Source organism: Ovis canadensis, chromosome 2, assembly GCF_042477335.2.
Source record: "Ovis canadensis isolate MfBH-ARS-UI-01 breed Bighorn chromosome 2, ARS-UI_OviCan_v2, whole genome shotgun sequence".
Classification (NCBI taxonomy): domain Eukaryota; kingdom Metazoa; phylum Chordata; class Mammalia; order Artiodactyla; family Bovidae; genus Ovis; species Ovis canadensis.
This window is the reverse complement of record NC_091246.1, coordinates 254386228-254412898: the sequence shown is the minus strand read 5'-3', so window position 1 is coordinate 254412898 and position 26671 is coordinate 254386228. Positions and strand designations below refer to the sequence as shown.

The window sequence follows — 26671 nt, the reverse complement described above, 5'->3', positions numbered from 1 at the left end:
GGGACGACGGAGACAGCGAGAGCGCAGGATTGGCCTGGCCTGTGCCTGCCCGGTGGCTCGGCTGGTAAAGCACCTGCCTGCGGCGCAGACCCGGGCTCGATCCCTGGGTCGGGAAGATCCCCTGGAGAAGGAAACGGCAACCCACTCCAGTATTCTTGCCTGGAGAATCCCACGGACAGAGGAGCCTGGTGGGCTGCAGTCCAGGGGGTCGCAAAGAGTTGGGCACATCTGAGTGACTACTTCTGGGGCCTGGCCTGGCCTAGAAGGGGAGGGCTGTGGGCTCATTTATTCTCGAGTATGTGTCTCCATGCTGTGATTGTCTTCTCATATAAGTAGAACATAGAGAGAAAATGAAATGAAAACACTAATTCACAGAGGGGTCAAGGTCAAAAGGGTGGCACAGGGCTGGGAGGGACGGTGACAAGTAGAAAAACACAGCTCTTTCTACGGGGCCCTGGCCCTTCGGGGCCTACAGAGTGTGGCCCGGGGGGCCAGGCATCAACAGATCTTCAGATGTGTTAAGAGAAGCCAGCAATCCAGCAACTTATGGGAAACCTCTCAATTGTTAAATGTTGGGAGCTAATTAACAACAATAACAGAATCACTGTGGGCAAAACAAAATGCTTCTGTAGGCTGTATCTGTTCTACGAGCTGGTAGATTGCAATGCTGGCTCCAGAGGGTTCTACTGATAAGGGTCTGAGGGTGCTCACTTGGTGTGCTTCTAACCTCTGCCGGGTTTGGGGGACACAATGGGAGCCTGAGGTATGGCCTCCACCCCCAAGCTTGGATCATAGCTCCCCTCAAGACAGTTCAACTGCCCCGGAGACAGTTCAAGTCAGTACCTGCCCAGAATCAACTAACAGAAACAAAAGTGCTAACGGAAGCAACTAACCAGAGGATGAAGTGCTGGAGAGCTCAGGGGGAGAGGTGGTCGGGGAACAGGGGCCATGTGGAGAGGCGTCCTGGAGATTCTGGGCCTTCTGTTAGATCTGGGAAGAGGGTAGGCTTCAGTGCAGCCAGACATGGGACAGCTATTCCAGACCAGAGGACTCAAGAGGGCTCAGGCCCAGGAGGGAAACAAGCCAGCCAGAGAGGGGGTTGGAATAGGTCTGAACGGTTGTGGATGCAGGTCTGGGGACTTGTACTGGCAGAATCCGAATGTCTAAATTCTGGTCCAGGGCTTAATGTCATGAGCTCTGAGGTCACCTGATAGACACCTGAAGATGTTCTTGCCGCTTTCCTCGCATTCCGGAAGCCTTCCTCCATTGTTTATTTGTCCCAGGAACAGACAATCCAGAAGTGCGGGGGCCTTGCCTGTTTCGCTCCACGATGTCTTCTGTGCGCCTAGAAAGATGTCTGGAAACATAATAGTGTTAGTCGCTCAGTCGTGTCCAGCTGTTTGCAACCCTATGGACTGCAGCCTGCCAGGCTCCTCTGTCCATGGGATTCTCCAGGCAAGAATACTGGGGTCAGTAGCCATTCCCTTCTCCAGGGGATCTTCCTGACCCAGGCTCTCCTGCATCTCAGGCGGATTCCTCACCATCTGACCTACTGAGGAAACCCGGAACATAGTAAGTGCTGAACAAATATTAACTGGCTACACACTCTGAGCCGTGTTGTCCTGGGCCTGGGGGTTAGGATGACTCTGAACAGCTCTTAAGACAAGCTCTATGGGGTTTATGTTCTTGTGTGGAGGCGGACAATAAACAAGTGACCCCAACAATGAGGAAGATGATTTCAGGGAGCACGGACTGGTGTGGCCTGTCTCGCTTGACTGCAGAGGGCTGTTATCTGTGTCTCCTCCTTGTTGAGGGGGCAGGGCCGTGGTCTCTCTGGTTCCTTGTTTCATTCCTAGCTCCTAAGACTGCTGCTGCTGCTGCTGCTAAGTCACTTCAGTCATGTCCGACTCTGTGTGACCCCACCAGGCTCCCCCGTCCCTGGGGTTCTCCAGGCAAGAACACTGGAGTGGGTTGCCATTTCCTTCTCCAATGCATGGAAGTGAAAAGTGAAAAGGAAGTCACTCAGTCATGTCCGACTCTTCGTGACCCCATAGACTGCAGCCCACCAGGCCCCTAAGATTGGTGCCTGCCAAACAGGGAGTAGTTAAAAGAAAAAAAAATAGTGTTTTTTTTTTTTTTCTGATTGTTTGAATGAATAAACACAGGCCAACACAGACTCCAGCCTGCATAACACCTGTGCCCTTTGGAGGCTGCAAAACTCATCATTATCAACCCGAGTAATTGCTGATAAGCCTGAGTGTGAATTTCTTTGCAAATAGGGAGGTAGCAGGGCAGTGTTTAACAACAACAGGAATAATCTTAATTAATGGCCTGATAGCTGTAATTAATTGCATCATATCCGGAGGTGTCTTTGGATTTCTGAGGGGGAGTAACTAGTGTTTGGCAGCTTTGGGAGCTGGAAGGGAGCGGTGTGCTAGGATCTCGGGTCTACCACTTCCTTGCTGGGTGGGCTTTGCCAAGTCACAGCTCCAAGCCGCGGTTTTCTCGTCAGGAAAATGGAGCCACATGGCAGGCTGGATGCTGAGCTCAGAGCCCTCACTGCCTGCCGCTGCCAGTGCTGTGGTCCTGAGGCTGTTACCAGAAACGTGTGTAGGGCTGGTCGGAGCCCTCAGGAGGCCCCTCTGCGGCTGAGACTGGATGGGGGCCATCGCAGGTCTGCCTTTTCGTCTGGGGCCAGCCCAGGCATCCTCACCCTCGGGGGAGAGCCCGGGGCAGACTCCTGGAAGGAGGAGCAGCAAGAATGGGCGCGAGAGCCCTCCCGGGAGGCCTGGGCGGGCGAGGCGACGCGCGGCGGGCGGTGAGGGAGCGGGGCCCTGTGGGACCCGGGGGGCTCTGCGGGCGGGCGGGGTGCCAGCCGCGCGGCCGCGGGGAGCTCCGGGCGCGGCTCGGGGCGCCCGGCGCGCAGGGGTTAAGCGGTGACCTCAGCGGCGGCCGCGCGGGGGGCCGGGGCGGCGCCGGGCGCGGGGCGGCGGCGGCGGGCCCGGGCGGCGTGACCTCGCGGCGGCGGCGGCGGCGGCGCGGGGCGGGGCGGGGCCGGCCCGGCCATGGGCGCCCGCGGCCGCCGGGCAGCTGAGGCGCGGCCGCCGGCGCCTTTGTGAGCGGCGCGGACAACAAAGGCCGGGCGGTGAGTGAGTGCGGCCCGCGGCGGGCCCCCCGGGCGTGCACCCCGCGCCCCCGGGGGCCCGCCCGCGCGCGTCCGGGCGCGGCTCCGCGCGTCTCCGCGCGTCCGGGGGCCGCGGCTGCTGTCTGAGCGTGGGCTCAGCCCTGGGTCCTGCGGTGCCGGCACCCCCGCGCGGGCGCCCCCGCGGCCGGCTCTGGGCTCCCCGGGCGCGCGGCCCTCCTCACAGCCCCGGCGTGGCCTTTGTGCATCAGCGTGTGCGTGTGCGTGTGTCTGTGTGAGCCTGTGTGTGTCTGTGTGCCTGTGCGGGTGTCTGTGTGAGCGTGTGTGTCTATGTGCCTGTGTGTGTGTGTCTGTGTGTGAGCGTGTGTGTCTATGTGCCTGTGTGTGTCTCTGTGTTTTTTGTGTGTGTGTCTATGTGTGTGTGAGCGTGTGTGTCTATGTGCCTGTGTGTGTGTGTGTCTATGTGTGTGTGTGTCTGTGTGTGAGCGTGTGTGTCTATGTGCCTGTGTGTGTCTCTGTGTTTTTTGTGTGTGTGTCTATGTGTGTGTGAGCGTGTGTGTCTATGTGCCTGTGTGTGTGTGTCTATGTGTGTGTGTGTCTGTGTGTGAGCGTGTGTGTCTATGTGCCTGTGTGTGTTTTGTGTGTGTGTGTCTCTGTGTCTCTGTGTGTGTATGTGTCTGTGTGTGTCTCTGTGTGTGTCTCTGTGTGTGTGTGTCTCTGTGTCTCTGTGTGTATGTGTGTCTCTGTGTGTGGCAGGCTCTGTGGGGACAGCTCGGGAATTCTCACTCGCACCCAGCACTTCCCTCCCTCTGGTTCCCGCGGGCCTTTAGGTCCTGCTGTCCCTGTGGTTCGGCTCCTTGCTCACCGGGGGTCCCGGGATTGGGAGGGGTCAGGGAGCCCTCTTCTTGTTTCTGCTCCGGGCCGGCCTCTCCCACCCTGGAGCCCTGCCTGGAGGCGGAGCAGGGCGGCCTCCTGGAGGAGGAGAGTGTGGGAGGCAGGCGAGGACGTCGGGGCCGCAGGGAGGCCACGGCCGGAGCGCAGTCAGGCCTGGCCTCTGCTGGAGGCGGAAGACGTGTGTCCGGGGTGGGAAGGCGAGGACCAGCCTCCTGGGCCCCCGGGCTGGTCCTGACACGGAGGCGCCCCTGACCCAGCGGAGCCAGGGGGCAGTGCTTCCTCCCTGTCCCAGGCGGGGACCCTGGGCAGGGGGTCAGGAAGCCCCCGAGGCAGGGTCCTCGTGCCATGCAGGGCGCGGTGGTGGGGAGGGGTCCCTGGCGCTGAGACTGGCTCAGAGCCCTCGGCCCTGCCGGGGCTTCCGTCGGGGGCATCCCGCCCCTCTCTGGCTGCTGCCCGCTGCTCCCCAGACGCCGGGACAGAGGGCAGGCCGCGCGACCTGCGGGCCCTCTGTCCTCCCAGCACGGTGCCCCAGAGCGTCCGGGCTCCGGGGATGTAAGCCGCGCACCCTGTGACTGGGGTAAAACCTCTCTGAGGGGGCTCCAAACCCGTCCCGGGGCGCGCGAGGCCTCGGTGGGGGCGCGGGCGGGGCGGGGGCGCGTCTTTTCTCACTCCGCTGCCCTCCGGCCTTCCCATCAGGGCTCCTGGCTCCTTGCTGTTGCCTCTCTCAGGAAAGCTGGTCCCGTTCTCCCCTCTTCACGTCTCTCTCAGGGTCCTCCTCCTCTCTGGGCAGCAGAATTGCTGTTGGTGGCGCTTGTAGAGCCCTCACTGTGGCCAAGTGGGTTTTTACCTGCCCTCCCGCCCGCCCATGGACCTGTAAGCCGGCGAGAGCAGCGTCCAGGTCTGTCCTGATCACCAGGCCTGACGCACAGGAGGTGCTCAGTAAACCGGTGCTGATTACAGGGATCACCAGGAACTGATGGTTCCTAAATTGTGCTGTTTCTCAGTTTAGCTTTGAAGGAGTGTGGGGATTCCACTGGGCGGACTTCCTGGGGCCCTGGTACCAGCTTCATTTAAGAGGAGGGCCCACTGGGTTCCCTGGCGGCCCAGATGGTAAACAATCTGCCTGCAATTCGGGAGACCGGGGTTTGATCCCCGGGTTGGGAAGATCCCCTGGAGAAGGGAAAGGCTGCCCACTCCAGCATTCTTGCCTGGAGAATCCCATGGACAGAGGCTACAGTCCGTGGGGTCGCAGAGTCAGATGCGACTGAACGACTGTTATTTAAATAAACTGTAAGCCAACAGATAAATGAATAGATCTTTATGGAGCCTGGTGTGTGCCAAGTGCTGGGCTAGCTGGTGCGCATGGGTCATCTTTTAAACAGTGGGAAGGAGCAGAGTGGAAAGAATATAATCTTGGATTGGTTTTGAAAAGATAAAGTGGGTGATACATACCGCGTGTATGCGTATAACAGTAGCTTAGATTTACGTTGCTCTTCCCGTGTACTCTCTCTCTCTGTTTCTGCAACTGCTCCGATAGTTAGGCAGTGAAGCTGCTCACACCCATTTTATAGGTGAGAAAGACGAAGCTCAGCGTTTAAGTGACTGCCGACGGTCACAGTTAGTGAAGGACTCAAGCCGGGGTCTTCCTGACTGCCCAGGCCTTGCTCTCTTCTGCAAGCTTGTCTTTAGTTCCTCTGGATTCCCGTCTGCTGTCTTTGTCCTCAAGACCAGGAAAGACAGTCAGACTCGTAGACATGGGAGGGGCCCAGAGTTCTCCTGCCACCTCCATGGGCCGCCCGGGCCCAGCTCAGCTCCTTCCTTGCCGTGTGTCCCCAGAGAGTTCCTTGGTTTCTCTTTGCCTTGATGGAGGGCGTTAGTGTCACTTTCCACTGGAGGCCTAGTCTGATGAGCTCCCAGAGTGGCCTGTCCCCACGCAGCCTGTGCCTGGCCCTGGGTAGTCGTGTGCTGGACTCAGTTTGTACCGAAGTGCAAGAGCCGATTGCTAAATTTTAGCATTTTGTGAGCTGGGCTGTTAACTTGCAAGTTTATAGTATATAGTAAACTGGCTGTAGTGTGTAAATTTATACTTAAATAAATTATCCTGAAATCAAGGGTAATAAATACTCAAACTATAGTACTTCCTCATTATTTCAGTTTCTATTATTTGTGTTTGTGGTTATCTGTATCTTTTGCGTGTATATATGTTTCTCTCTCTATATATAGATATATATATAGATATGTATCTATGTATATAAATATATATATATAAATATATACCTATGCAAATCTCCCTCAACTTACGATGGGTCCTGATAAACCCATAGTCCATTGAAAATTGAAGTTGAAGGAATTCCCTGGTGATTCAGTGATTAGGAGTTAGTGATTTCACTGCCAGGGCCCAGGTTCCATCCCTGGTCGGGGAACTAGGATCCTACAAGCCACATGGCATGGCCAATAAATAAATAAAACGTTAAAAAAGAAGATATCATAAGTCAAAAATGCATTTAATACACCTAACCTACATTATAGCTTCGCCTCACCTACCTTAAACAGGCTCAGAACACTCCCATTAGCCTATAGTTGGGCAAAAGCATCTAACTCAAAGGCCGTTTTGTCATAGAGTGTTGACTGTCTCATGCAGTTGATCGAACACTGGACTGGAAGTGAAACGCAGAATGGCTGTCTGGGTGCAGAGTGGTGGTAAGCGTCTGGGCTGTTTACCCTGGAGACCATGGGTCTGGCCGGGAGCGGGGGCGTGCTGCCCTGCCCCGCGTCACGAGAAAGTGTTGTCCTGCACACACTGCCAGCCTGGGAAGAGGCCCAGGCTCAGAATTCCAAGTGCAGTTTCCACTGAACGCGTATTGCTTTCACACCGTCGTAAGACTGAAAAATTGTAAATGGGGCCTTCGTCGGTGGGGGCTGTAACGTCTACCCAGCCGCTGCTGCCCGTCTCCTCCCAGCTCTGGGCTCAGTGGTTCGCCTTGTAGCTTGAAACTGGCCACCGTGAGAGAATCGGATGGAGCAGTATAGAACCCACCTACTGAAGCAAGAGAAGCAAGACACCTGGGTTTGATCTCTGGGTGGGCAAGGTCCCACCGGTGGGAAATGGCAACCCACTCCAGTGTTCCTGCCTGGAGAATGTGGGCGGAGAGTTGGGCATGACCGGGCGACGGAGCACACGAGTGTTTACAGCACAGAAGCTGGGGACACTGGAAATCAAGCCGCCCCTCCTTCCCCCTCTGGAGAACCAGGGGTGAGACATCCGCCTGCATGCCGTGCGGCTCTGGCAGGGGCTCCCCGGGCACAGCCCCTCCCTGGAGCTGGCATTCTGGCGTGGCGACACGCCATGGTCCTCACAGGAGCAGAGTGAGCGTGGCAGCTCACCCGGGGGCGGGGTCTGCCGGGGTGGCAGGGTTACACTGAATAAGTGGCCCTCAGATGAGCTCTGTACTTCAGACACTGAGCGCTTACCTTCCCAGGCACGTGGGATACAGATACGTTTCAGTTAATCGAGAACCTGCTTGGCCACTGATGGGAAAACCACACTCAAGACAGCCCAGGTATCTGGGAGGCCAAGCGGCTGGCGCGCCTGAGAGGCCGTGGCCACGCTGAGTAGCTCGGGGCTGGTGAAGGTGTCATGGCTGGGACGCGGGTGGTTGGTGCTGCCTGGGGCTGGCTTTGGCAGCAGTGGGCAGGACGCATCCGTATGGAGTCAGGGGCAGAGCAGAATCAGACTGTCGAATGGGCAGGCTGTAGCTCTTGGACCGTCTGAGCGCCCTGGCTGGGAGAGGGGTGTGTGCCCAGCTACATACAGGAGGGTGTGCGGAGTGCGGCAGAAGAGTGGGTAGGGAGAGGCAGGGGTCTGGGTGGAGGGAATAGCCAAGGCTGAGAAGCGCGAGCTATCGGAAGCTTAGTGAGCTAGGACTCAGTGAGCTAGGAGTCTGCAGGGCTTGCGACAGAGCAGGGCAAGTCCTGAAACTTTCTCAAGTCTGAGTGCCCAGCACCATCGGGGTACCTGCAAAGGAACCCGCCACACCTCCCCTTCCAGGGGCGTCCTGCTCTGTGGGTCACCCGCTCCCCTCAAAGTCTTTAATTTGGAGGTAGTTTCTTGTTATTCCCTAAGCTTGCTGCTACCAAGCATCTGTGGCTGGTGGACTCTTAAAAAAAGATTTCCGTTTTAATATCAGGCTAAAAAAGACAGAATTGGGAAGGTGTGTCTGCTTCCTTCTGTTCACCCCAAAGATAAAAGGAAGGGTATTATTAGGTTATTATTATTATTATTAGTTAGGTTATCCAGTGCCTTGTTTTTCGGTTTCAGCTTGTGGCATGCGGGATCTCATTCACTGTTCCCTGACCAGGGATTGAACCCAGGCCCGGGCACTGGGAGAGCAGGGTCTTGGCCGCTGGGCCGCCAGGGAAGGCCTGGTTATTCAGAGCTTTTGATTACTCTGCTGCTCCTGCCCTTCGTTTAGGCAGATAATCAGGAACTTGGTTTTAAAGACAACTCAGGCTTATATTTTATGGAAGACATTTTTCATGCATCGATTCATTCAACTCCCACACTGAGCTTGCCGGTGGGTACCATTACCCCATCTTATAGATGAGGGAGTGGGTTAGTTGCTCAGTCATGTCCGACTCTTTGCAACCCCATGGACTGTAGCCCGCCAGGCTCCTCTGTCCATGGGGTTTTTCAGGCCAGAATACTGGAGTGGGTTGCCATTCCCTTCTCCAGGGGATCCTCCCAACCCAGGGATCGAATCCTGCATTGCAGGCGGATTCTTTACCATCTGAGCCCCATAGATGAGGAAACTGAGTCTTAGGTTAAGTGACTTTCCCAAGGCCGCAGCGTAAGGGGCAGGAGCCAGACCCGGTGGGCCCGGAGCTCGTCCTACAGTCCCGCTCTGTTCCGTCTCCCTTCTCGCTTTGAAGAAGGGAGGCGGCGGAGACGGACACACGTCTGCACTCACACACCCTGCCCTTCACTGGAAGGGGATGTGTCTTCTCACCCACATAGCTGTGTTCATCGCCCTGCAGTTTAGGGTCAAGGCCTGGAACAGAACTCGGTGCTCAGAGGGACCGCTAGGCCTGGCGTCTGGAAAAAGCAGATAATAACGACTGGTTTTTTGGAGAGCGCTGATGGCCGTAGCTCTTACTGACGCGTGGCAGGCTTGGCGGCGGGCACAGGGCTCAGGGAGCTCGTTCCACCCTGACGAGTGGGCTGTGTCATCAGCTCCCCTTGCAGCTCGGGTGGGTTATCTCACCTGCCCAGAGGATCGGACGCAGCCCTGGCTCTCCCCCCTGTACCCTGGAGCCATGCCACTCTTTTTGGGGCCTGGCCCAGCTGTGCCCCCGAGGACTCCTGGCAGCGGGACGCACACACGGTGGGGACTCGGGGCAGGTGACGGGTCGCTCGACCGGAAGTACAGGTTGTGCCCACCCTGGGTCAGAGTCTGCGCCGAGCCACGGGCTTCCCCTTTCCCCGACCTGCTGGCCGCAAGCAGCCCTTCTGCCAAGGGGTTCATCTTGCCACCAGCCTGCTAGGAGGGCGGCTTGGTCCAGGCCTCCCCGCTGCCTTCGTGCAGGGACAGCCCTGGTCCGGGGCAGGGTGGGTGGCTTGGGATGACCCCTGTGCACAGCTGCGCTTGGGGCTTGAGGCGGGGCGGTGTTTCTGGGGCTGAGCCCCCTGCTTCCCAAGAGCCTGGCCCCCGCAGGACGCCCCTCCAGTGGCTCCTGATCGGTCGCGTCTGCAAGTCCAGCCCTGGGCGGGAGGCAGGAGCCGGCTCCCGTTGCTGACCTCTCTGCACTGTTTGAAGTGGCAGGCTTGGCGTGAGCTTTAAAAATGTGGGCTTTTTATTCAATTTCCCTACGAAAACAATGGTTTAAATTAAGTAGAGGAATAACGGTCTCTGGAAATTGAAGAAGAATATTCCTGAACCCAGACATTACTCAGAACCTTTTGAATTTCTTTTAAATCAGGGTTTATTTTACTTTTAAATCATGCATGTATTATGTGACCATTGACGAAAACTTGGAGAGTTCAGGGAGAAGACGTTTATTTATTTATTTATTTATTTTTGAGAAGACGTTTAAAATCGCCCTTTGTTGCGCCACCTGAAGACAACCTCTCTCAGCACCGCGGTGTGCGGCCTTCATTTCTTCAGCGGTTCACCTGCTCAGGTTCACCTGCTCAGTCGGCAGGTGCCGCTTCAGGACCCACAAAGGGCTGGGTCTGTGCCGGGCAGTGGTGCCCTGCTCCCCGCCAGGCCTCTTTCTCTGCCGCACCCGTATCGGCCCCTCTGTATCGGTTTCCTCGTCTGTAAAGTGGGGTCACACAAGCATGCTGCTCAGGACCGTGCCTCGCCCCCACCTGAGCCTGGCAGGGTTGCCCGCCGTCGCCACAGTGAGAGGACTTGCCCCGTGGGTCTTCTGTGCTGGCGGAGGAGGCAAAAGCCAGAGAAATCGAACAAGGCAACAGACTGAACGGCGCGTCATGAAACTAGTGCCGCCAAGGGAGCAGTGTGATAGGGCGGGGATAATGGGGGCGGGGATAATGGGGGCGGGGACGATAGGGGCGGGGACGATAGGGGCGGGGATAACGGGGGCGGGGACAATGGGGGCGGGGACAATGGGGGCGGGGACAATGGGGGCGGGGACAATGGGGGCGGGGATAATGGAGGGCGGGGATAATAGGGGTGGGCCGGGGGTAATGGGGGCGGGCATAATGGGGGGCGGGGATAATGGGGGCGGGGATAATGGAGGGCGGGGATAATGGGGGGGCGAGAAGGGGCTGCCTGTGGGACGAGTGGCGCAGAATCTGTCAGCCCGAGGTGGTCAGGGGGCCTCTCTGAGGGGAGGCATTTAAGCTGAGTCTCTTTTTAAAAATGTTTTATTTTCAAATTTTTGGGCCACACCACGTGACAGATGGGATGCTAGTCCCCTGGTCAGGTATCCAACCGTGCCCCTTGCATTGGGAGTTTGGAGTCTTAACCACTGGACCACTGGGAAGTCCCCAAGCTGAGTCTTGAATGACAAGGGGACCCCTCCCCCAGCACAGAGCAGAGAGAAGTGTTCCAGGCAGGGGCACAGCAGATGCAAAGGCCCCGAGGCCAGAATGATCCGGCTGGTTTGCAGCAGGCGAGGGGAGGGAGCAGTGTGAGAGGCTGTGGAGGGCCCTTCTGATCACAGATCATGGCAGGAGGTTGGGATGGTTAATCCAGGTGCAACAGGAAGCCGTTGGCAGTTTCCCTTTAGTTACCCGTGAATACTTTATTAATGAAACATGATCCCCAAGATTTCAGCTATTAGCAGCGCTGGAAAGAATTTTACCTTTTTTCAGATAATTTATTCAGAAATAAACTGAGTGCCTATGACATGGAAGCACTGGGGTGGGTGCTGGGGGGTGAGGGTCTCACGCACGGATGGGAAAGGGGAAGCCCTGCCTGCAGGTGGCCGTGTGCCCCCAGCCGTCCCTCCAGCCCTCCATGGCCCGCTGGAGCCTTGTGAGCTCCGACGTACCTTGGGGAAGGGCCCTCTGGCTGCAGGAGGAGAACCGGCCCAGGGGCCAGGTGGACTCGGGCCCAGGAGAAGCGTGAGCATGGCCTGGGTGTGAGTGGAGGCCACGGGTCTGGAGAGAAGTCGCTGCATTCAGGTTGCTTACCAGAAAAAGAGTCAGCTGGAGTTTCTGGTGGGTTGGTCATAGGGTGGTCGCCACTTCCCTGGTGGCTCAGACAGTAAAGCGTCTGCCGCAGTGCGGGAGACCTGGGTTCGATCCCTGAGTCAGGAAGATTTCCTGGAGAAGGAAATGGCAACCCACTCCAGTATTCCTGCCTGGAAAATCCCATGGACGGAGGATCCTGGTAGGCTACAGTCCATGGGATTGCAAAGAGTTGGACATGACTGAGCGACTTCATTTTCCTTAGTCATGAGGTGAGGGAAAGAGAGAAATCAAGAGGAGTCAAAACTTCTAGAATCTTCTTTTGAATGTCTAGGTGGATGGTGATGTGATTAAAAAAAGGTGGTTCAGAGGAGGCTGGAAGCATAGCTTTGGAGAATCCAAGAATCCAATTGGGTTCAGATTTGAGAAACGGGCTGAAAAGTCCAGGCGCAACGTGGGGGCCCCTTGCTTGGGTGTCAGTAGCATAGCGATGGTGCAGGCGGGACCATGCAGGGCTCAGGGGGGTCCTGGAGGCGGGGAGGAGGCGGCTGGGCACTCTGGGAGGGGAGAGTGGGGTGTCCGGGAAGCCGGCACGATGCCTGGGACCTCCGCAGCTCAGAGCTGGTGGTCGCCAGGGCTGCAGGCTGTTGAGAGTGCAAGTCAGACCAGATGGAAACACAGAGGCGGTGTGGGCCTGTATTGCAAGAGCACCTTTGGAAGACTGATGGGGCTGGAGTCTGAAGTGGGAGTGGCTGAGGGGCCAGGAGGGGACCAAGTGTCGAGATGCTGGCCAAGCAAAGAGGGGTTGGGAAAAGATGTCCCGGGGGAGGGAAGTGGGGAGACCCAAGGGAGTGGTTTGTGCTGGGGGCCAGGCCTGCTTCAAGAGGGGACAAAAACAAAAAAAGTTGTGTTTTAACTTTTTGGCTTCACCGTGAAGCACGTGGGATCTTGGTTCTCTGACCAGGTATCCTGGTCGTGCATTAGAGGTTGCAGGCTTAATCACTGGACTGCCAAGGACGTCCCCAGGAGCCTGTTCTTTAGGCAACTGAGAGAGGGTGGTCCCCGGTGTGACAAAGTAGGGGTGGTGGGCTGAGGCGCTGGGCCCTTGATGGGAGTTCAGTTCAGTCACTCAGTTGTGTCCAATACTTTGCGACCCCATGGACTGCAGCACACCACGCCTCCCTGTTCATCACCAACTCCCGGATTCTACCCAAACTCATGTCCATTGAGTTGGTGATGCCATCCAGCCATCTCATCCTCTGTTGTCCCCTTCTCCTCCTTCCCCCAATCTTTCCCAGCATCAGGGTCTTTTCAAATGGGTCAGTTCTTCACATCAGGTGGCCAATGTATTGGAGTTTCAGCTTCAACATCAGTCCTTTCAATGAATATTCAGGACTGATCTCCTTCAGAATGGACTGGTTGGATCTCCTTGCAGTCCAAGAGACTCTTAAGAGTCTTCTCCCACACACAGTTCAAAAGCATCAATTCTTTGGTGCTCAGCTTCCTTTATAGTCCAACTCTCACATCTATACATGACTATTGGAAAAACCATAGCTTTGACTAGATGGACCTTTGTTGGCAAAGTAATGTCTCTGCTTTTCAATATACTGTCTAGGTTGGTCATAGCTTTTCTTTCAAGGAGCAAGCATCTTTTAATTTCATGGTTGCAGTCACCATCTGCAGTGATTTTGGAGCCCAAGAGAAGAAAGTCTCTCACTGTTTCCATTGTTTCCCCATCTATTTGCCATGAAGTGATGGGACAGGATGCCATGATCTTAGTTTTCTGAATGTTGAGTTTTAAGCCAACTTTTTCACTCTCCTCTTTCACTTTCATCAAGAGGCTCTTTAGTTCTTTGCTTTCTGCCATAAGGATGGTGTCATCTGCATATCTGAGGCTATTGATATTTCTCCTGGCAATCTTGATTCCAGCTTGTTCTTCCTGCAGCCCAGCGTTTCTCATGATGTACTCTGCATATAAGTTAAATAAGCAGGGTGACAATATACAGCCTTGACTTACTCCTTTCCGTATTTGGAACCCGTCTGTTGTTCCATGTCCAGTTCTAACTGTTGCTTCCTGACCTGCATACACATTTCTCAGGAGGCAGGTCAGGTGGTCTGGTACTCCCATCTCTTTCAGAAGTTACACAGTTTTCCATCCCAGCTCCTTGATGGGACAAGGGATGCTTTTAGGAAATGGGAAATGGGGTAGATTTGGACTATACAGAAGGAGGGTTGGAGACAGTCCCAATGGACAGCCTCACGTTTCTCAATAAAACCTTGAGCGGAGGGTGGTGAGGTCAGGGCCCACCAGGATTGTGAGGGTGAGCATGGGCAGGGTGCGGGCCCCCCGGGAAAGGTCATTCTGTAGCCCCTGAAGGAACGGGCAGAGATGCCTCTGACCCCCGTTGTGTGGTGAGAAGGGAGCAGGGAGGTCAGCGGCTGGTCTGAGATGGCTCAGTGGGGCTGAGCCCCCGTTCCCTGACTCCACGGGGTCCGTTTTCTCCAGGGCACTGGGCGCTGGGTCGCAGGACATGGGTGGCAGATGAGGGCAGCGTCTGAGCCAGTCGGGAGGGTGGTGTCCAGGCGCTCGGAGGACCCTGCGGCAGAAGCTCAGCGCCCCGTCACGCCCCCTCCCACTTGCCTTCCCCAGAGGTCAAGTGCAAGGAGCCCCCTTTTCCTGCCAGACCGAACTCCACCCCCCGGGGGGACTGACTCCCCGAGCCCTCACCACGGGTGAGCTGCGGGTGCTGTTCCTGTGCTAACTCTGCAGGGGGAGGGGGAGAGGCCCGAGAGGTGAGGTGCCCCGCGGCAGGGGGTGAGGGCACGCAGCCAGCGAGCCGGCCGTCTCCCCCCAGGGCTGCCCAGCTTGCAGAGGAGGACGCCGGAGCTCAGGATCGGTTACCTTGTTGTCGTTTGCTTGTCCTCGCGTTCCTCCCCACCTGGGCCTGGCGCGTTTGTGTCCGACACTTACCAGGAGCCGGGTGCTGGGCTCGCAGCTAGAGATGAGCGAGGTACGGCGGCCACGTGTCTGGGGCGGGTGTGGGGGCCGGAAGGTGACTGATGGGGGTGCGCCTGACCCGGCAGAGGTGCTCAGGGAACTACCCCGGGGTGGGGGGGGGGCTGGGCAGAGGTGCTTAGGGAACTACCCCGGGGTGGGGGTGACCCGGCAGAGGTGCTCAGGGAACTACCCCGGGGTGGGGGTGACCCGGCAGAGGTGCTCAGGGAACTACCCCGGGGTGGGGGTGACCCGGCGGAGGTGCTCAGGGAACTACCCTGGGGTGGGGGGGGGCTGGGCAGAGGTGCTCAGGGAACTACCCCGGGGTGGGGGAGACCCGGCAGAGGTGCTCAGGGAACTACCCTGGGGGGGGGCTGGGTGGAGCAGGGAGTTGGTACAAGGAGAGGAGGTGGCCCCGGTGTGCTCAGGGGCTGGGTGAGTGCACTGTACCTCCCGCCTGGCAGAGGAGGTGTGGCCCAGGGCTCCGCCTGAGAACCCACCGTCTCACTAGGAGCTCACAGTTCAAGAATTTCAGTCTGGGGAGGGACGTGATCAGTGTGCTCAGAACTTTCTGTCCTGGGTGGAGACTGCCTTGGGAGGGACAGGCGAGGCCAGGGAGGCCTTAGGGCTGTCGCAGGCTCTCTGACTCCTGGGTCATTGTTCGAACTCTGCTGCCTCCTCCGTGCTCCCCAAACTCTGCTCACTTCCCTTGACTAAAGAGGTTCCTGAGACGCAGAGAGGTTAAGCAGCTTGCCTGAGGCCACACAGCATGGCAGGGCACCCAGGTGCTGGTTCCTCAGCCGGAGTCTCAAGGGCAGAAGCAGGTGGTGAGTAACTTGCAGAGAGGGGCTCGCCGGAGGGAGTGCCAGGGGCCGTCATCATCCGCAGGCCCCCTCGTGCCTTTAAGTGTTGCCCTTTGGCGTCTCAGAGGACCGGTGGTGCCCCTGGGGGGCCGGGGGAGGAGCTGGGTCACTGCTGGTAGCTGGGAACCTGCCTTCCCAGTAGCTGGAGCCGTGTTTAAGCAGTTTCCTGCGGCATTGGCTTCCTCCCCAGTGAGTGATTGGAAAACTCTCAGGCTGGGCCAGGTCATGTGAGGCCTGCAGGGGCGGGGGCGGTCTCAGGGCGGAGGGGGCTGGGGGCCCCGGCTGCGTATTACTGATGCCAGGAAGAGGCCTCCTCCTGGGGGCGGGGAGACATGGGGAGGAGGCCCCAGGGCCCGGTCACTTGGGGCGGCTGTCTCGGTTCTCTGGAGTCTTGCTTTGCCCCACCTGTGAGGCAGGGATGGTACTAAACGTGCTTCCAAGGGAGTGAACACATAAGCAGTGTTTGCTGAAAGTGCCCGGCTGCACGCGTTGTCCTCTTTTGGCTCTCTGTGGCAATCTTTTCAGGTTTGTAGGGTTATTATCTCCATTTTACAGATGGGGCAGCTGAAGATCAGAGAGGGTAAGTAATTTGCCCAAAGTCACACAGCTCATCAGTGACGGAACGTAAACCTTGGTGTGCCTGGCTCTGGAGCCTCCCCTTGAAGCCCCTCTGGGCCCCATCAGACTTCCTTGGCAAATCGCCTGATGGAGTCCCGAGGGGCTTCTGCCTTCTGGCCACCCCACTTTGGGGGCACCCCAAACCTGGTCCAGCCCCTTGAGCCTTATCACAAGGCCTCGGAGCCCCAGTGGCCCGAAGCCCCTTGGTCGTCATTTCAGGAGCTTCCCAGGTGGCTCAGGGGTGAAGAATCTGCCTCCCAATGCAGGAGACGTGGGTTCGATCCCTGGGTAGGGAAGATCCCCTGGAGAAGGGAATGACAACTCACTCCAGTATTCTTGCCTGGGATTCTGTGGACAGAGGAGCCTGGCAGGTACAGTCCACGGGGTCACAGAGAGTCGGACACGACTGCAGGACTAAACAGCAGCGTCATTTCACAGCCACTTGGGGGCAGCATTTCAGAGAGTCTGACCCTCTGCTCTTTCACTGCGCAGGGCCTCAGGAAGAGCCCTGGGCTGGGAGCCCAGCACCTGGGTTCTACTCCCACCCCTTCCTCAAACCAGCCAGGAGAGCTTGGGTGACATTTCACCCTACCCCTGACTTCACCCTCAGCCTCAGTTTTCTCTTCTGCAAAATGGGCAGATGGAGAATCTAGGGTCTCTTAATTTACAAGTGTGAGGTTTCTGGTTTCCGGGAGTCTGCAACAATCAGGCGTTTGCCACTTTCCTACTTCCCATTCTCTGTCCCTTGAGGGGAAGGGGGGACTGGATTGAGGAAACCTCTCAGGGAGCTGTACAGTTAGATAGCGCTTATGGTGTGAGCACTGACGGGGCACCGCTGTGTACCTGGCCCGGAGCGGGCCGCTTTATGTGTAACTGAGTGCCAGGCTCCCTGATACCGCGGAGCTGGGTGTTACTGGCTACGCTGCAGATGTGAAAAGTGAGGTCTAAAGAGTTTGGCTGGCTTTCCCGAGGGCCACGCCATAGTTACCTGCATGAGAGGGCTGGACTTAAACGCCCAGGGGCAGCGCTGGGGGTCTGTGGGGGATCATCTTGCCTCTCAGCCCATCATATGGAGTTTTGGGCACAACCTGCCCTCTGGGTCCCACCCTGGAGCAGTGGTGATGGGGGCCCGATCTGCAAACACTTGCTGGATGAGTCACAGTGGAGATGTTGACGGGACCACGTCCGGGAGAGCAAAACCGCGCTTAGTCCGCTGTTGGCCAGAGCTCAGCCTCACGGGCAGCCCGGCCCTGGAGCACAGGCCGTGACTGTGTACAGAGTCCGGGGAGAACTGGGGGGTGGTGGGGGCTGAGGGTGGGACAGTGGGGTTTAGGACTGGAAGGGCCTTCTGGGGCTATCCAGTCCCCGCTCCTGATTTTACATACGGGACATCTTAGCCTGGAGAAGGGCTGTGGCCTGCCCCGCGGCCCACAGCCAGTAGCGGCAGACCCAAGAGCCACAGAGGAATGGGAAGCTGGATTCTCAGCTGCGCCTCCTGGGCGCGCTCACAGGGGTGACTTCCTCCTCCCACTTCCCGCCCCCTGTCCCCCCATCCCCCGGCCTCCCATCAGAAGCCCTAGAGCAAGAACAATGATAGTAAATGAGGGATCTTTTTTTTTACTAAGGATTTCTGCTGCAATTTTCTTTTTTAAAATTGGAGTATAATTGCCTGGCAGTGCCGTGTTAGTTCCTGCTGAACGGTGTGAACCAGCTGTGTGCACACGCATCTCCGTCTTGAGCCTCCCTCCCGCCGGCTGCCTCCCGCCGCCCGTCCCACCCCCAGGCCACCCCAGGGCTCCGCGCTGAGCTCCCGGGTGGCGCAGCAGCCTCCCGCCGCTGCCTCCCGCGTGGCAGTGCGCATGCTTCGGCCCCGCCTCCCCGTTCGCCGCCCCCTCCCCTCCCCTCACTGCGTCTGCGGTCTGTCCTCTGTCTTGCTGAGAGGAACGCTGTAAGCACGCCGGGTGCCGTGGGGACCCTGGAGGCGGCTGCAGGCTCACCGCCCCAACCCCCCGCCCCCCAAGCCCTGTGACTTTGGGCAAGGCCTGTAATCCTCTCGGCCTCCAGCTTGCTTCATCTGTGTCACGATTTAAGCAGACTCTGGAGTCCTAGCGCTTTGATTTCTGCTCTGGTGCTTCGTGGTCTGATCACCAAACACTTTTTTTTTTTGTTTTTTTCTTTGCATTAAGACTCTATTAGCGTATTTCAGGACACAGGTGTTCCCCCAGAGCGCTTGTGCAGATGGAGAAACGCTGATGTTGGTGGTTTCCCAGGACGGTTTAAACTCAGGCCCTGTGGACTGATGGCTCAGTTTGGGGAGCCTCCCTACTGAGCTTGATAATGAGACCCTCTCCAGTCTCCCTGGGATCCATACCAAACGGGAGTGCTCCTTCCATTTTCTGAGGCCCCTTCCTCCCTGGAGCGCGAGGCGCTTTATCACCGTCCGTGGTGGAGACGGCAGGAGTCTTCCGAGTAAAGCCATGCTGTCTTCCAGGGGCCATAGGGCTGGCTGAGGTGCTCCGCTCATCCGGAGCAGACTTGGAGGAGGGGAGGCAGGTGGCCGGGCCGTGGGGAGGCTGGAGCGCGGGCCCCTGGCTGCCCTGCTGGCTCTGCCCCTCGCTCGTTGCTGACCGTGGACAAGACGCAGGCCTCAGTCCCCACACCCGTGCGATACGCGGCTGCGTGCAGTGCTTTGCTGGTCCCCTGCGGGGCTGATGCTCTGAGCAGTGGGCGCACTTGTTGTTTGGTTTTTTTGACCATATGGCATACAGGATAGTGCCCTGACCAGGGGTCGAAGCTGCGTCCCCTGCAGTGAAAGCACGGATTCTTAACCAGGGAAGTCCGTGGGAGTGGGCACAGTTGGTACCTTCCCTTGCTGGGTTCTTGGAGTCATCCAAGATGCCCTGGTTTTCTTTTTTTGACCATGCCATGTGGCTTGCAGAATCTCGCTTCCTGGATCAGGCAGGCATTGAACCTGGGCCCAGAGTCCTAACCACGAGGCCACCAGGGAACTCCTAAGATGTGCAGATGGGAACTTTTTTCTCTCAAGATGTTAGGTGTGCCTGAAGGTGCCGGACGCAAGCAGGTGCCCTGAGCACCCTGGGGACCGGGAGTCAGTAATTCTCATACGTTCGTGCCGCCATCGCCCCGACAGCCTGCAAAGAGTCCCCATTCTTGAGCCTCACCCCAGGAGACTGTAAGCTTGTAGGCTGGGGTTGGACCTTGGAATCTACATTTTAAAAAGTCCCGCTTTAATTCGGGTTGTTCTGAAGTCAGTAGTCCAGGGGCCACACTTTGAAAAGGGCTGTTAGACTCTCTGAGTCGAAGTAGACTTCGGAGCCTGACAGCCTGCCCGCGTGGTGCTGGCCCGTGTGGCCCTTCCCTGGTCACAGCCTTCGGTCGCCAGCTACTCTGCTTCCCGCAAGCTCGCGTTTCCCAAGCCTGGCCGATTATCAGCATCTCCAGGAAGCTTTAGAACAAAATGTGAGTTCTTGAGTCTAGCAAGAGAGTTCCAGAAAAACATCTATTTCTGCTTTATTGTCTATGCCAAAGCCTTTGACTGTGTGGATCACAATAAACTGTGGAAAATTCTGAAAGAGATGGAACTACCAGACCACCTAACCTGCCTCTTGAGAAATCTGTATGCAGGTCAGGAAGCAACAGTCAGAACTGGACATGGAACAACAGACTGGTTCCAAATAGAAAAAGGAGTATGTCAAGGCTGTGTATTGTCACCCTGCTTATTTAACTTCTATGCAGAGTACATCATGAAAAACACTGGGCTGGAGGAAGCATAAGCTGGAATCAAGATTGCTGGGAGAAATCTCAATAATCTCAGATATGCAGATGACACCACCCTTATGGCAGAAAGTGAAGAGGAGTTAAAAAGCCTCTTGATGAAAGTGAAAGAGGAGAGTGAAAAAGTTGGCTTAAAGCTCAACATTCAGAAAACGAAGATCATGGCATCTGGTCCCATCACTTCATAGGAAATAGATGGGGAAACAGTGAAAACAGTGTCAGACTTTATTTTTGGGGCTCCAGAATCACTGCAGATGGTGATTGCAGCCATGAAATTAAAAGGTGCTTACTCCTTGGAAGAAAAGTTATGACCAACCTAGATAGTATATTGAAAAGCAGAGACATTACTTTGCCAACAAAGGTCCGTCTAGTCAAGGCTATGGTTTTTCCAGTGGTCATGTATGGATGTGAGAGTTGGACTGTGAAGAAGGCTGAGCGCCGAAGAATTGATGCTTTTGAACTGTGGTGTTGGAGAAGACTCTTGAGAGTCCCTTGGACTGCAAGGAGATCCAACCAGCCCATTCTGAAGGAGATCAGCCCTGGGATTTCTTTGGAAGGAACGATGCTCAAGCTGAAAGTCCTGTACTTTGGCCACCTCATGCGAAGAGTTGACTCATTGGAAAAGACTCTGATGCTGGGAGGGATTGGGGGCAGGAGGAGAAGGGGACGACCGAGGATGAGATGGCTGGATGGCATCATGGACTCGATGGCCGTGAGTCTGAGTGAACTCCGGGAGATGGTGATGGACAGGGAGGCCTGGCGTGCTGCGATTCATGGGGTCGCGAAGGGTCAGACACGACTGAGCGACGGAACTGAACTGAACTGAACTGAACTGAACCCTTAGCGATTCTAACCCAGCAGATCTTGGCTGGGATCAGAGGTCACCGTGTCTAGAAAGCTCTCCAGGTCTTTTTTCCAGTTGCTTGTCATTCTCTGATGCAGTGGTCTCGGCCTGGGGAGGTGTTCAGGACGTGACTGTGAGGTCAGATGCGGCCTCGGACATGATGTCACGCGTGCCACAGCCTGGTGAAGGGGCAGAGCCATCGCATAGGGATGTTCAGCCAGATGGGAGACGTGTCTAGGAAACGACTGGGTCAGACTAACACCTGGGCAAAGCTGGCTGTTGCTGCTGTCCTGTCGCGCAGTCATGTCCGACTCTTTGTGACCCATGGGCTGCAGCACGCCAGGCTTCCCTGTCCTTCCCTATCTCCCTGAGCTTGTTCAAAGTTATGTCCATTGAGTCGATGATGCCATCCGACCGTCTCTGCCTCTGTCTGGCCTCCCTGGTAAATTCCAGATGGAGGCAGAGCCCTGAGACCAGAGGCCTTGGGCCACTACTTGTGGACCCCTGTCATTTTTCATTCACTTGTTATTTTATCTACCCATCCATCCATCCATGGATCTAATCCACCTGTTTCTTTATCCATCCGCCCATCACTCTTGAATCTCTCCCATGTGCTGAGGGCTGCACTGGGCACCGGAAGGACAGATGTGGAAAGCACTGTCTCTGCCCTCAAGGAGCTCACTGTCTGGTGGGGGAGTCAGAAAACAAAGCAAATGATTCCAGTCCGGAGTGTTAGTCTCTCCGAGGGGTGAGTGGCTGGCTCCCCCAGTGGGCCTCTTGGAAGATTTCCCTGAAGTTGGCTTGTGTTAAGGTTCAAAATGTAGACGGGCGGGTCCCAGGCAGATGACACAGGGCACGGCTTCCAGGCCGAGAAAGGGTCGGGGGGAGGCAGGTCAGTCTCACGTCCGCAGCCACCTCCCTCGGTCCCAGCCTCCCCTTCACAGGCCCACACTGGTTTCCAGGGCCTTTTGGAAATGGATCATCATCTGAGGGGCTTGGAGTCTTCAGAGCCGGCTGCTGCAGGCAGGGCTTCTCACTCGTCTGTAGGGTCGTGGGAGGGACCTTCCTTCTCCCACCAGCCTGGGCCTGGGGGCCTGGAGGGACTGGGGTCCATCACCCCTCCTGGCCCAGCTCCCTACCCCTCCCACTTCACGTCCTCGCTTGGTTTGAGTTCTCAGGGCTGAGTGATTCAGGCAGGCCTGATGCCCTGGAAGATTTGGGTCATAAGCAGGTGAATATTAACCACGGAGTCTACTCCCAGGGAAAACCTGTTTGGGCTGGCTGCCTGGAGGACCGCCAGGCTCTGCGCCTCCCGCCCACCTGAGGGGCGGGATGGGTGAGCACCCTCTAGCGGGGAAAAGGGCAGGCGCTCCGTTCCCCATGACCGCGTTCGCCTGGTGCTCCTGTCCCGTGGTCAGCAGCGGCGGTGTCCGGGGAGGAAACCGAGGCACAGCGAAGGCAGGAGGTCTGCCTCAGTCTGAACAGCCGGGGCGGGGGGGCCTGGAGCTGGGCTGCGAGGGTCTCCCGGCAAAGCCCTGCTTTCCACACTGGGCCCCCAGCGGTTTCTCCACTCCCCCGGGGCCGCGCCACGGTGCTGAGGTTTGCTCTCTGGCTCCGCTGAGCCGGGGCCTCAGGGTCTCCTTTTGCCAGGTGGGGGCAGGCTGGCGTGGGCTCCCTGGCAGGCAGGGCCGGGCCCAGGACACCCGGATGCGGTGATTCTGCAGGTAGAATCCCAGGGAGCTCTTCTTTGCAACGTACTGAGTTCTCCTGGGGCCTGGGCATGGCTGTGGGACTGACCGCCCGGCCAATCACCTAAGCCTTCTCTTGGGGACCCTGTACAAGGGGGACACCCAGGCCCCCCATCCCTGTCCTCTGGGAGCTGACCTGCAAGCAGGAATGAGGGCGTAGGGTGGGGGCTTCAGGAGCTGGGCTCGCTAGCTCCGTGAGCGCGGGCAGTGCTTCCGTCTGGCTTAGCTCCCACAGCTCCCTCTGAAAGACGGGAACTATACCTCGTGCCTCATCAGGCCGTTGTTGGGGTGGGGTGAGGCTGTTCCCAAAGCTCCTGGTGTAAAGTCGGTGCTCAGCTGCGCACCCTCCTCAGGCCCTCAGGGGGTAGTCTGCTCAGGCTGAGAGTGGCCCGCAGGTCTGAGAGGAGCGTCCTGGTGAGGCCCGCAGCCCCGGGGCGTGGGATCGTCCTGCAGGCACTGGGGATGGGGTGGAAGAGGGTCCGCTCTGCAGCAGGACGGGGGGTGTGGGTCAAGCTTTGTCCAGGAGGGGGCGGGAGGCTGCCTTTGGCTTGGCCCTCCCCCCCAGCCCCGTGGGCAGTAGCAGCCGCAGACCCTTGGCCCTTCTCCCAGACCAGACAGTCAGAGCGTGGGAGAGGAAGTGACTTGTCCTGCGCTGGTGGGAGTTGGTGGCAGAGACAGCCCGACCCCTTGCCCAAGGCCCACGGGTCCTGCCACTGCTCTGTCAGTTGGTGGGGCCGCGGCCCCCGGGCCTGCCCCAGAGCCGGCTGAGACCCGGGTATTCCGGGCCGTGTGACTCACAGGCTGGCCCTGCCTCCTCCAGCGTGCTTTGGGTATTCCTTTCTTTGCTTTGCCTTAATAAGGTTTCCCGCGGTGCTCGCCTGTGCTTTCCTGGGGCCTGGAGGGGCAGTGGCTTCACCCCGGGAAACGTGTCCTGGGGGGCTGCTGGACGGCCTGGGCTCAAACCTGGGGAAGTTTGGAGGGTGGTGGGCTCTCTGCTCTCCAGCTGTCTGACTTCGGGCAGGTCACTGCGCTTCTCTGAGCCCCCACTTTCTGGCTTGGTTCAGTCCCACCCACATTTATTGAACCGCTGTTGGCTCCTAGGTGTGGCGCTAGGCCTTTCGGGTAGAGCGGCAAGCAGACTCAGCCGAGGTGCTCTGGGAGCCTCGAGAGAGAGCGGCCCGTCCCGTGGGGACCGGGCTGGTCCATCCCGAAGCGCGCGTGAAGCCCCGCACCCCGCTCCTGGTTTAACTAGAAGCTCCTCAGTCCAGCGAGTCCGAGTCTGAGTCTGTGCCAGTGAGAGCAGTCGCTGGGCTTTCCTGTCACTTGGATTTCACACTTGTGAGCAGGAAAGTGCAGGACCTAATTCTGGAGGGACAGCCTCGCTCGTCCATGCACGTGGGCAGTGTGAGTCAGCGTCCCGGGGGTGAGCTGAACCTGCCGTGTTCCTGCGTGTGCCCTGACCTTGGCGAGGAGGACGTGCGACCCAGGTCACATCGCAGGCCGTTCACCCCCTGGCGTGTAGTGGGCACACAAGAAGTGTTTGCTGAGCTAAAGAGGGGGACCGTGGCAGCCTGGGACACCTCCTAGCAATTGACACTCGGAAGGAGGGCCGGCTAATGAGCGTCCATGCAGCCGGGAGGAGCCTTGTCCTGGGAAACTCCACAGGGCTGAATGAGGGAAGGTTCATCCCTTTCTAACGGGAGACCACCCCGGTGGCTCGGACTGTAAAGAGTCTGCCTGTAGCACGGGAGATCTGGGTTCGATCCCTGGGTCGGGAAGATCCCCCGGAGAGAAAGTGGCAACCCGCTGCAGTATTCTGGTCTGGAAAATCCCATGGATGAGGAGCCTGCCCTGAGGGGGTCCTGCCTGATGTGTGGTGGCCTTCCCCCCAGCAGAGGGGAGGGTGCTGGCTGGTACCCAGCAGGCACAGTGGGGCCTGAGTCACGGCTGTCCCTGCCTGGGGGCCTGCTCTGGTGCTGGGCTGGGGGCTTAAGGGGTGAGGGTGAACCCCTGGTCTCTTGGGAAGCTGTCTGCCTTCAGCTCCCAGGTGGTTCCTGGCGAGAATGTCACACAAGGCTTACCGTGTTTGTGTCCCGCTGCCTTGGGAGGGGCCCGTGTATTGAGGCTCTGCTGGGGACAGCGTGGCTAGGCCCTCGCCGGGGCCTTGGCGGGAGCACTCTGTCCACCGGTCCCCAGCTTCTCCTCCTGACGTGCTGCCCGTGGGGGCCCCGTCCCACCAGCGCCCCCCGAGTGGGGTCCTCCCGGTCCCACCCACTGACCTGAGTGCTTCCCAGACAGCAGGGGAGCCCAGTGCAGGGTGCCTGCTCGAGGCTGAGGGACGAAGGTGTGACTGTCCCAGGGGTTCCAGGCACAGCCCTGCAACCAGGTGGCCTGGGGTCCAAGCCAGGCTCCCCCGTGTGTTGGCTGCATGACCTTGAGCCCTTTTCTTACCCTCTCTGTGCCTCTGTTTCCCAATCTGTAGAATGGGAGTGCTAAAAGTTCCTCTCTCGAAAGGTTGTTATAAAGATTGTCGTGATCATAGGACTGAAGGGCCTGGAGTCACTCTGGGCCCTTAGCAGGGACGACTGCATGTCAGGTGCTCCTTCTGGAACTCGCTCCTTGATGGCGCCGGGCCTAGTGCCTGGTCCCTGGATTCCACCCACTCAGCTCTGCCTGCAGGGGTGAGCTCCTGGGCCAGGTCGCTGGGGAGAGGCGAGTCGGGGCCGCGGAGGGGCCCCCGGCTCCCGCTGGAAGCCCCCTTCCGCCTCCCTCCCTCCCTCCTGCTCCCTGCTCCAGGGCGTGCAGAGATGAACTGTATGTGGTTTCCTTCACTGTTTCAAGGACCATCAACCCCCCGTCTGTGTTCAGGGCCACTCCCAGGAGTCCCCCAGGCCCCCAGGTCTCCCCCGCAGAAGCCCCCCGTCTGCTTTCGACCGTGGGTGTCCAGTTGGTTCACCTTCCCCTGCTGGACCACGAGCTCCGAGTCTCGGGGCCGCGTCCGTCTTTCTCACCACCGTGCCAGCCCAGTGGGGCTGCACCTGCACCCAGCTCGCTGAAGGTGCTTGGTGAGTAAGCCGTGCACCTCGGGGAGGCTGGGGGTCGGGTGGGGGGCCTCGCCCCTGGCCCGGGACAGCGCTCCGTCTGGTGGTTTGTTCATGAAATCAGTGATGGCTGCGAGGTACCAGAAACAGTGCTGGGCGCTGAGCTCGGGACGGGTAAGCCATGGTCCTCGCCCTGAAGAGGCTGCCCTCTCTCCCCACTTCCTGCCTGCTGCCCACGTCCTGTGTTCCGGATGCCATGCCAGGTGGTGGAGGCGCATGGAGAAGCAGGCCGTGGTCTCTGCTCCGAGATCCACGAAACAGTGCAGGCCCTTTGCAGACTTGGAGCCTGGTATTATCCACCATGGAAACTGGTGGCGGAGACTTTGGTCTCTGTGTCCCTGTGACTGATAGCAGTAAGGTGACCCAGAATTAACAGGCCAGGGTCTGCTCTGACCCTCAGAGGACTTGACCAGACGCCCCGTGACCAGGGGTTTCTGCCTTGGCCCCGTGGACGCCGGAGCCGGACGATTCTCTGTTGCGGGGCTGGGCTGTGCGGAGCATCCCTGGCCTCTGCCCTCTGCATGCCACTCGCTTCCCCTGCGCTCCCAGCTGTGCCAACGCAAATGCCTCGAGATGTTACCACATGTCCCTGGGGGGCAAAGTCATCCCCGTGGAGAGGCACTGCCTTAGCTGGATCCGTGAAACTGTAATTGTGTAAGCCAAATGGAATGGAAAAGTTGAAATCCAATACTGCCTCCCTCCAAAAAAAGCAAAAGAGGGAAAAAAAAAGCGCCCACAACATCCCGTATTCCTTGGGTTTGGCTTAAAATCCAAACATCCGTTGGGAGGTGGGAGGGCCCTTGGAAGCTGGAGCAGCTGTGAGCTTCGCTGCCTCTGGGGAAATGGGCGGGGCCATTGACAGGCCCGGTCCTCCTGTTCTGAGCAGCTACGATGTAGGGCAGGCCATCCAGTGACCACGTGGAGTTCATGGGACCAGCATCAACCCTTGGAGAGTTGAATTGGAATGTTGGACTATTGCCCTCAGTCTCAGCTCAGTTCAGTCGCTCAGTTGTGTCT

The 26671-nt window shown here is 58.0% G+C and overlaps 1 protein-coding gene across 8 annotated transcripts in view; it reads left to right on the top strand.

Annotated features, from left to right (window-relative positions):
- The window catches only part of ARHGEF10L (Rho guanine nucleotide exchange factor 10 like), a 161873-nt gene that overhangs the window by 5021 nt on the left and 130181 nt on the right, over positions 1-26671 (top strand). For 2 of the 8 annotated variants that reach the window (XM_069575143.1, XM_069575139.1), the window contains exon 1: positions 3030-3145. The exons of 3 other annotated variants lie outside the window; for them this stretch is intronic. The gene's annotated coding sequence lies outside the window, so the exon portion shown is untranslated. Of the gene's footprint in view, positions 1-2997; positions 3146-22161; positions 22271-26671 lie in introns of those variants that run through there. 3 more of the 8 variants (XM_069575145.1, XM_069575142.1, XM_069575147.1) reach the window with 3 other exon arrangements.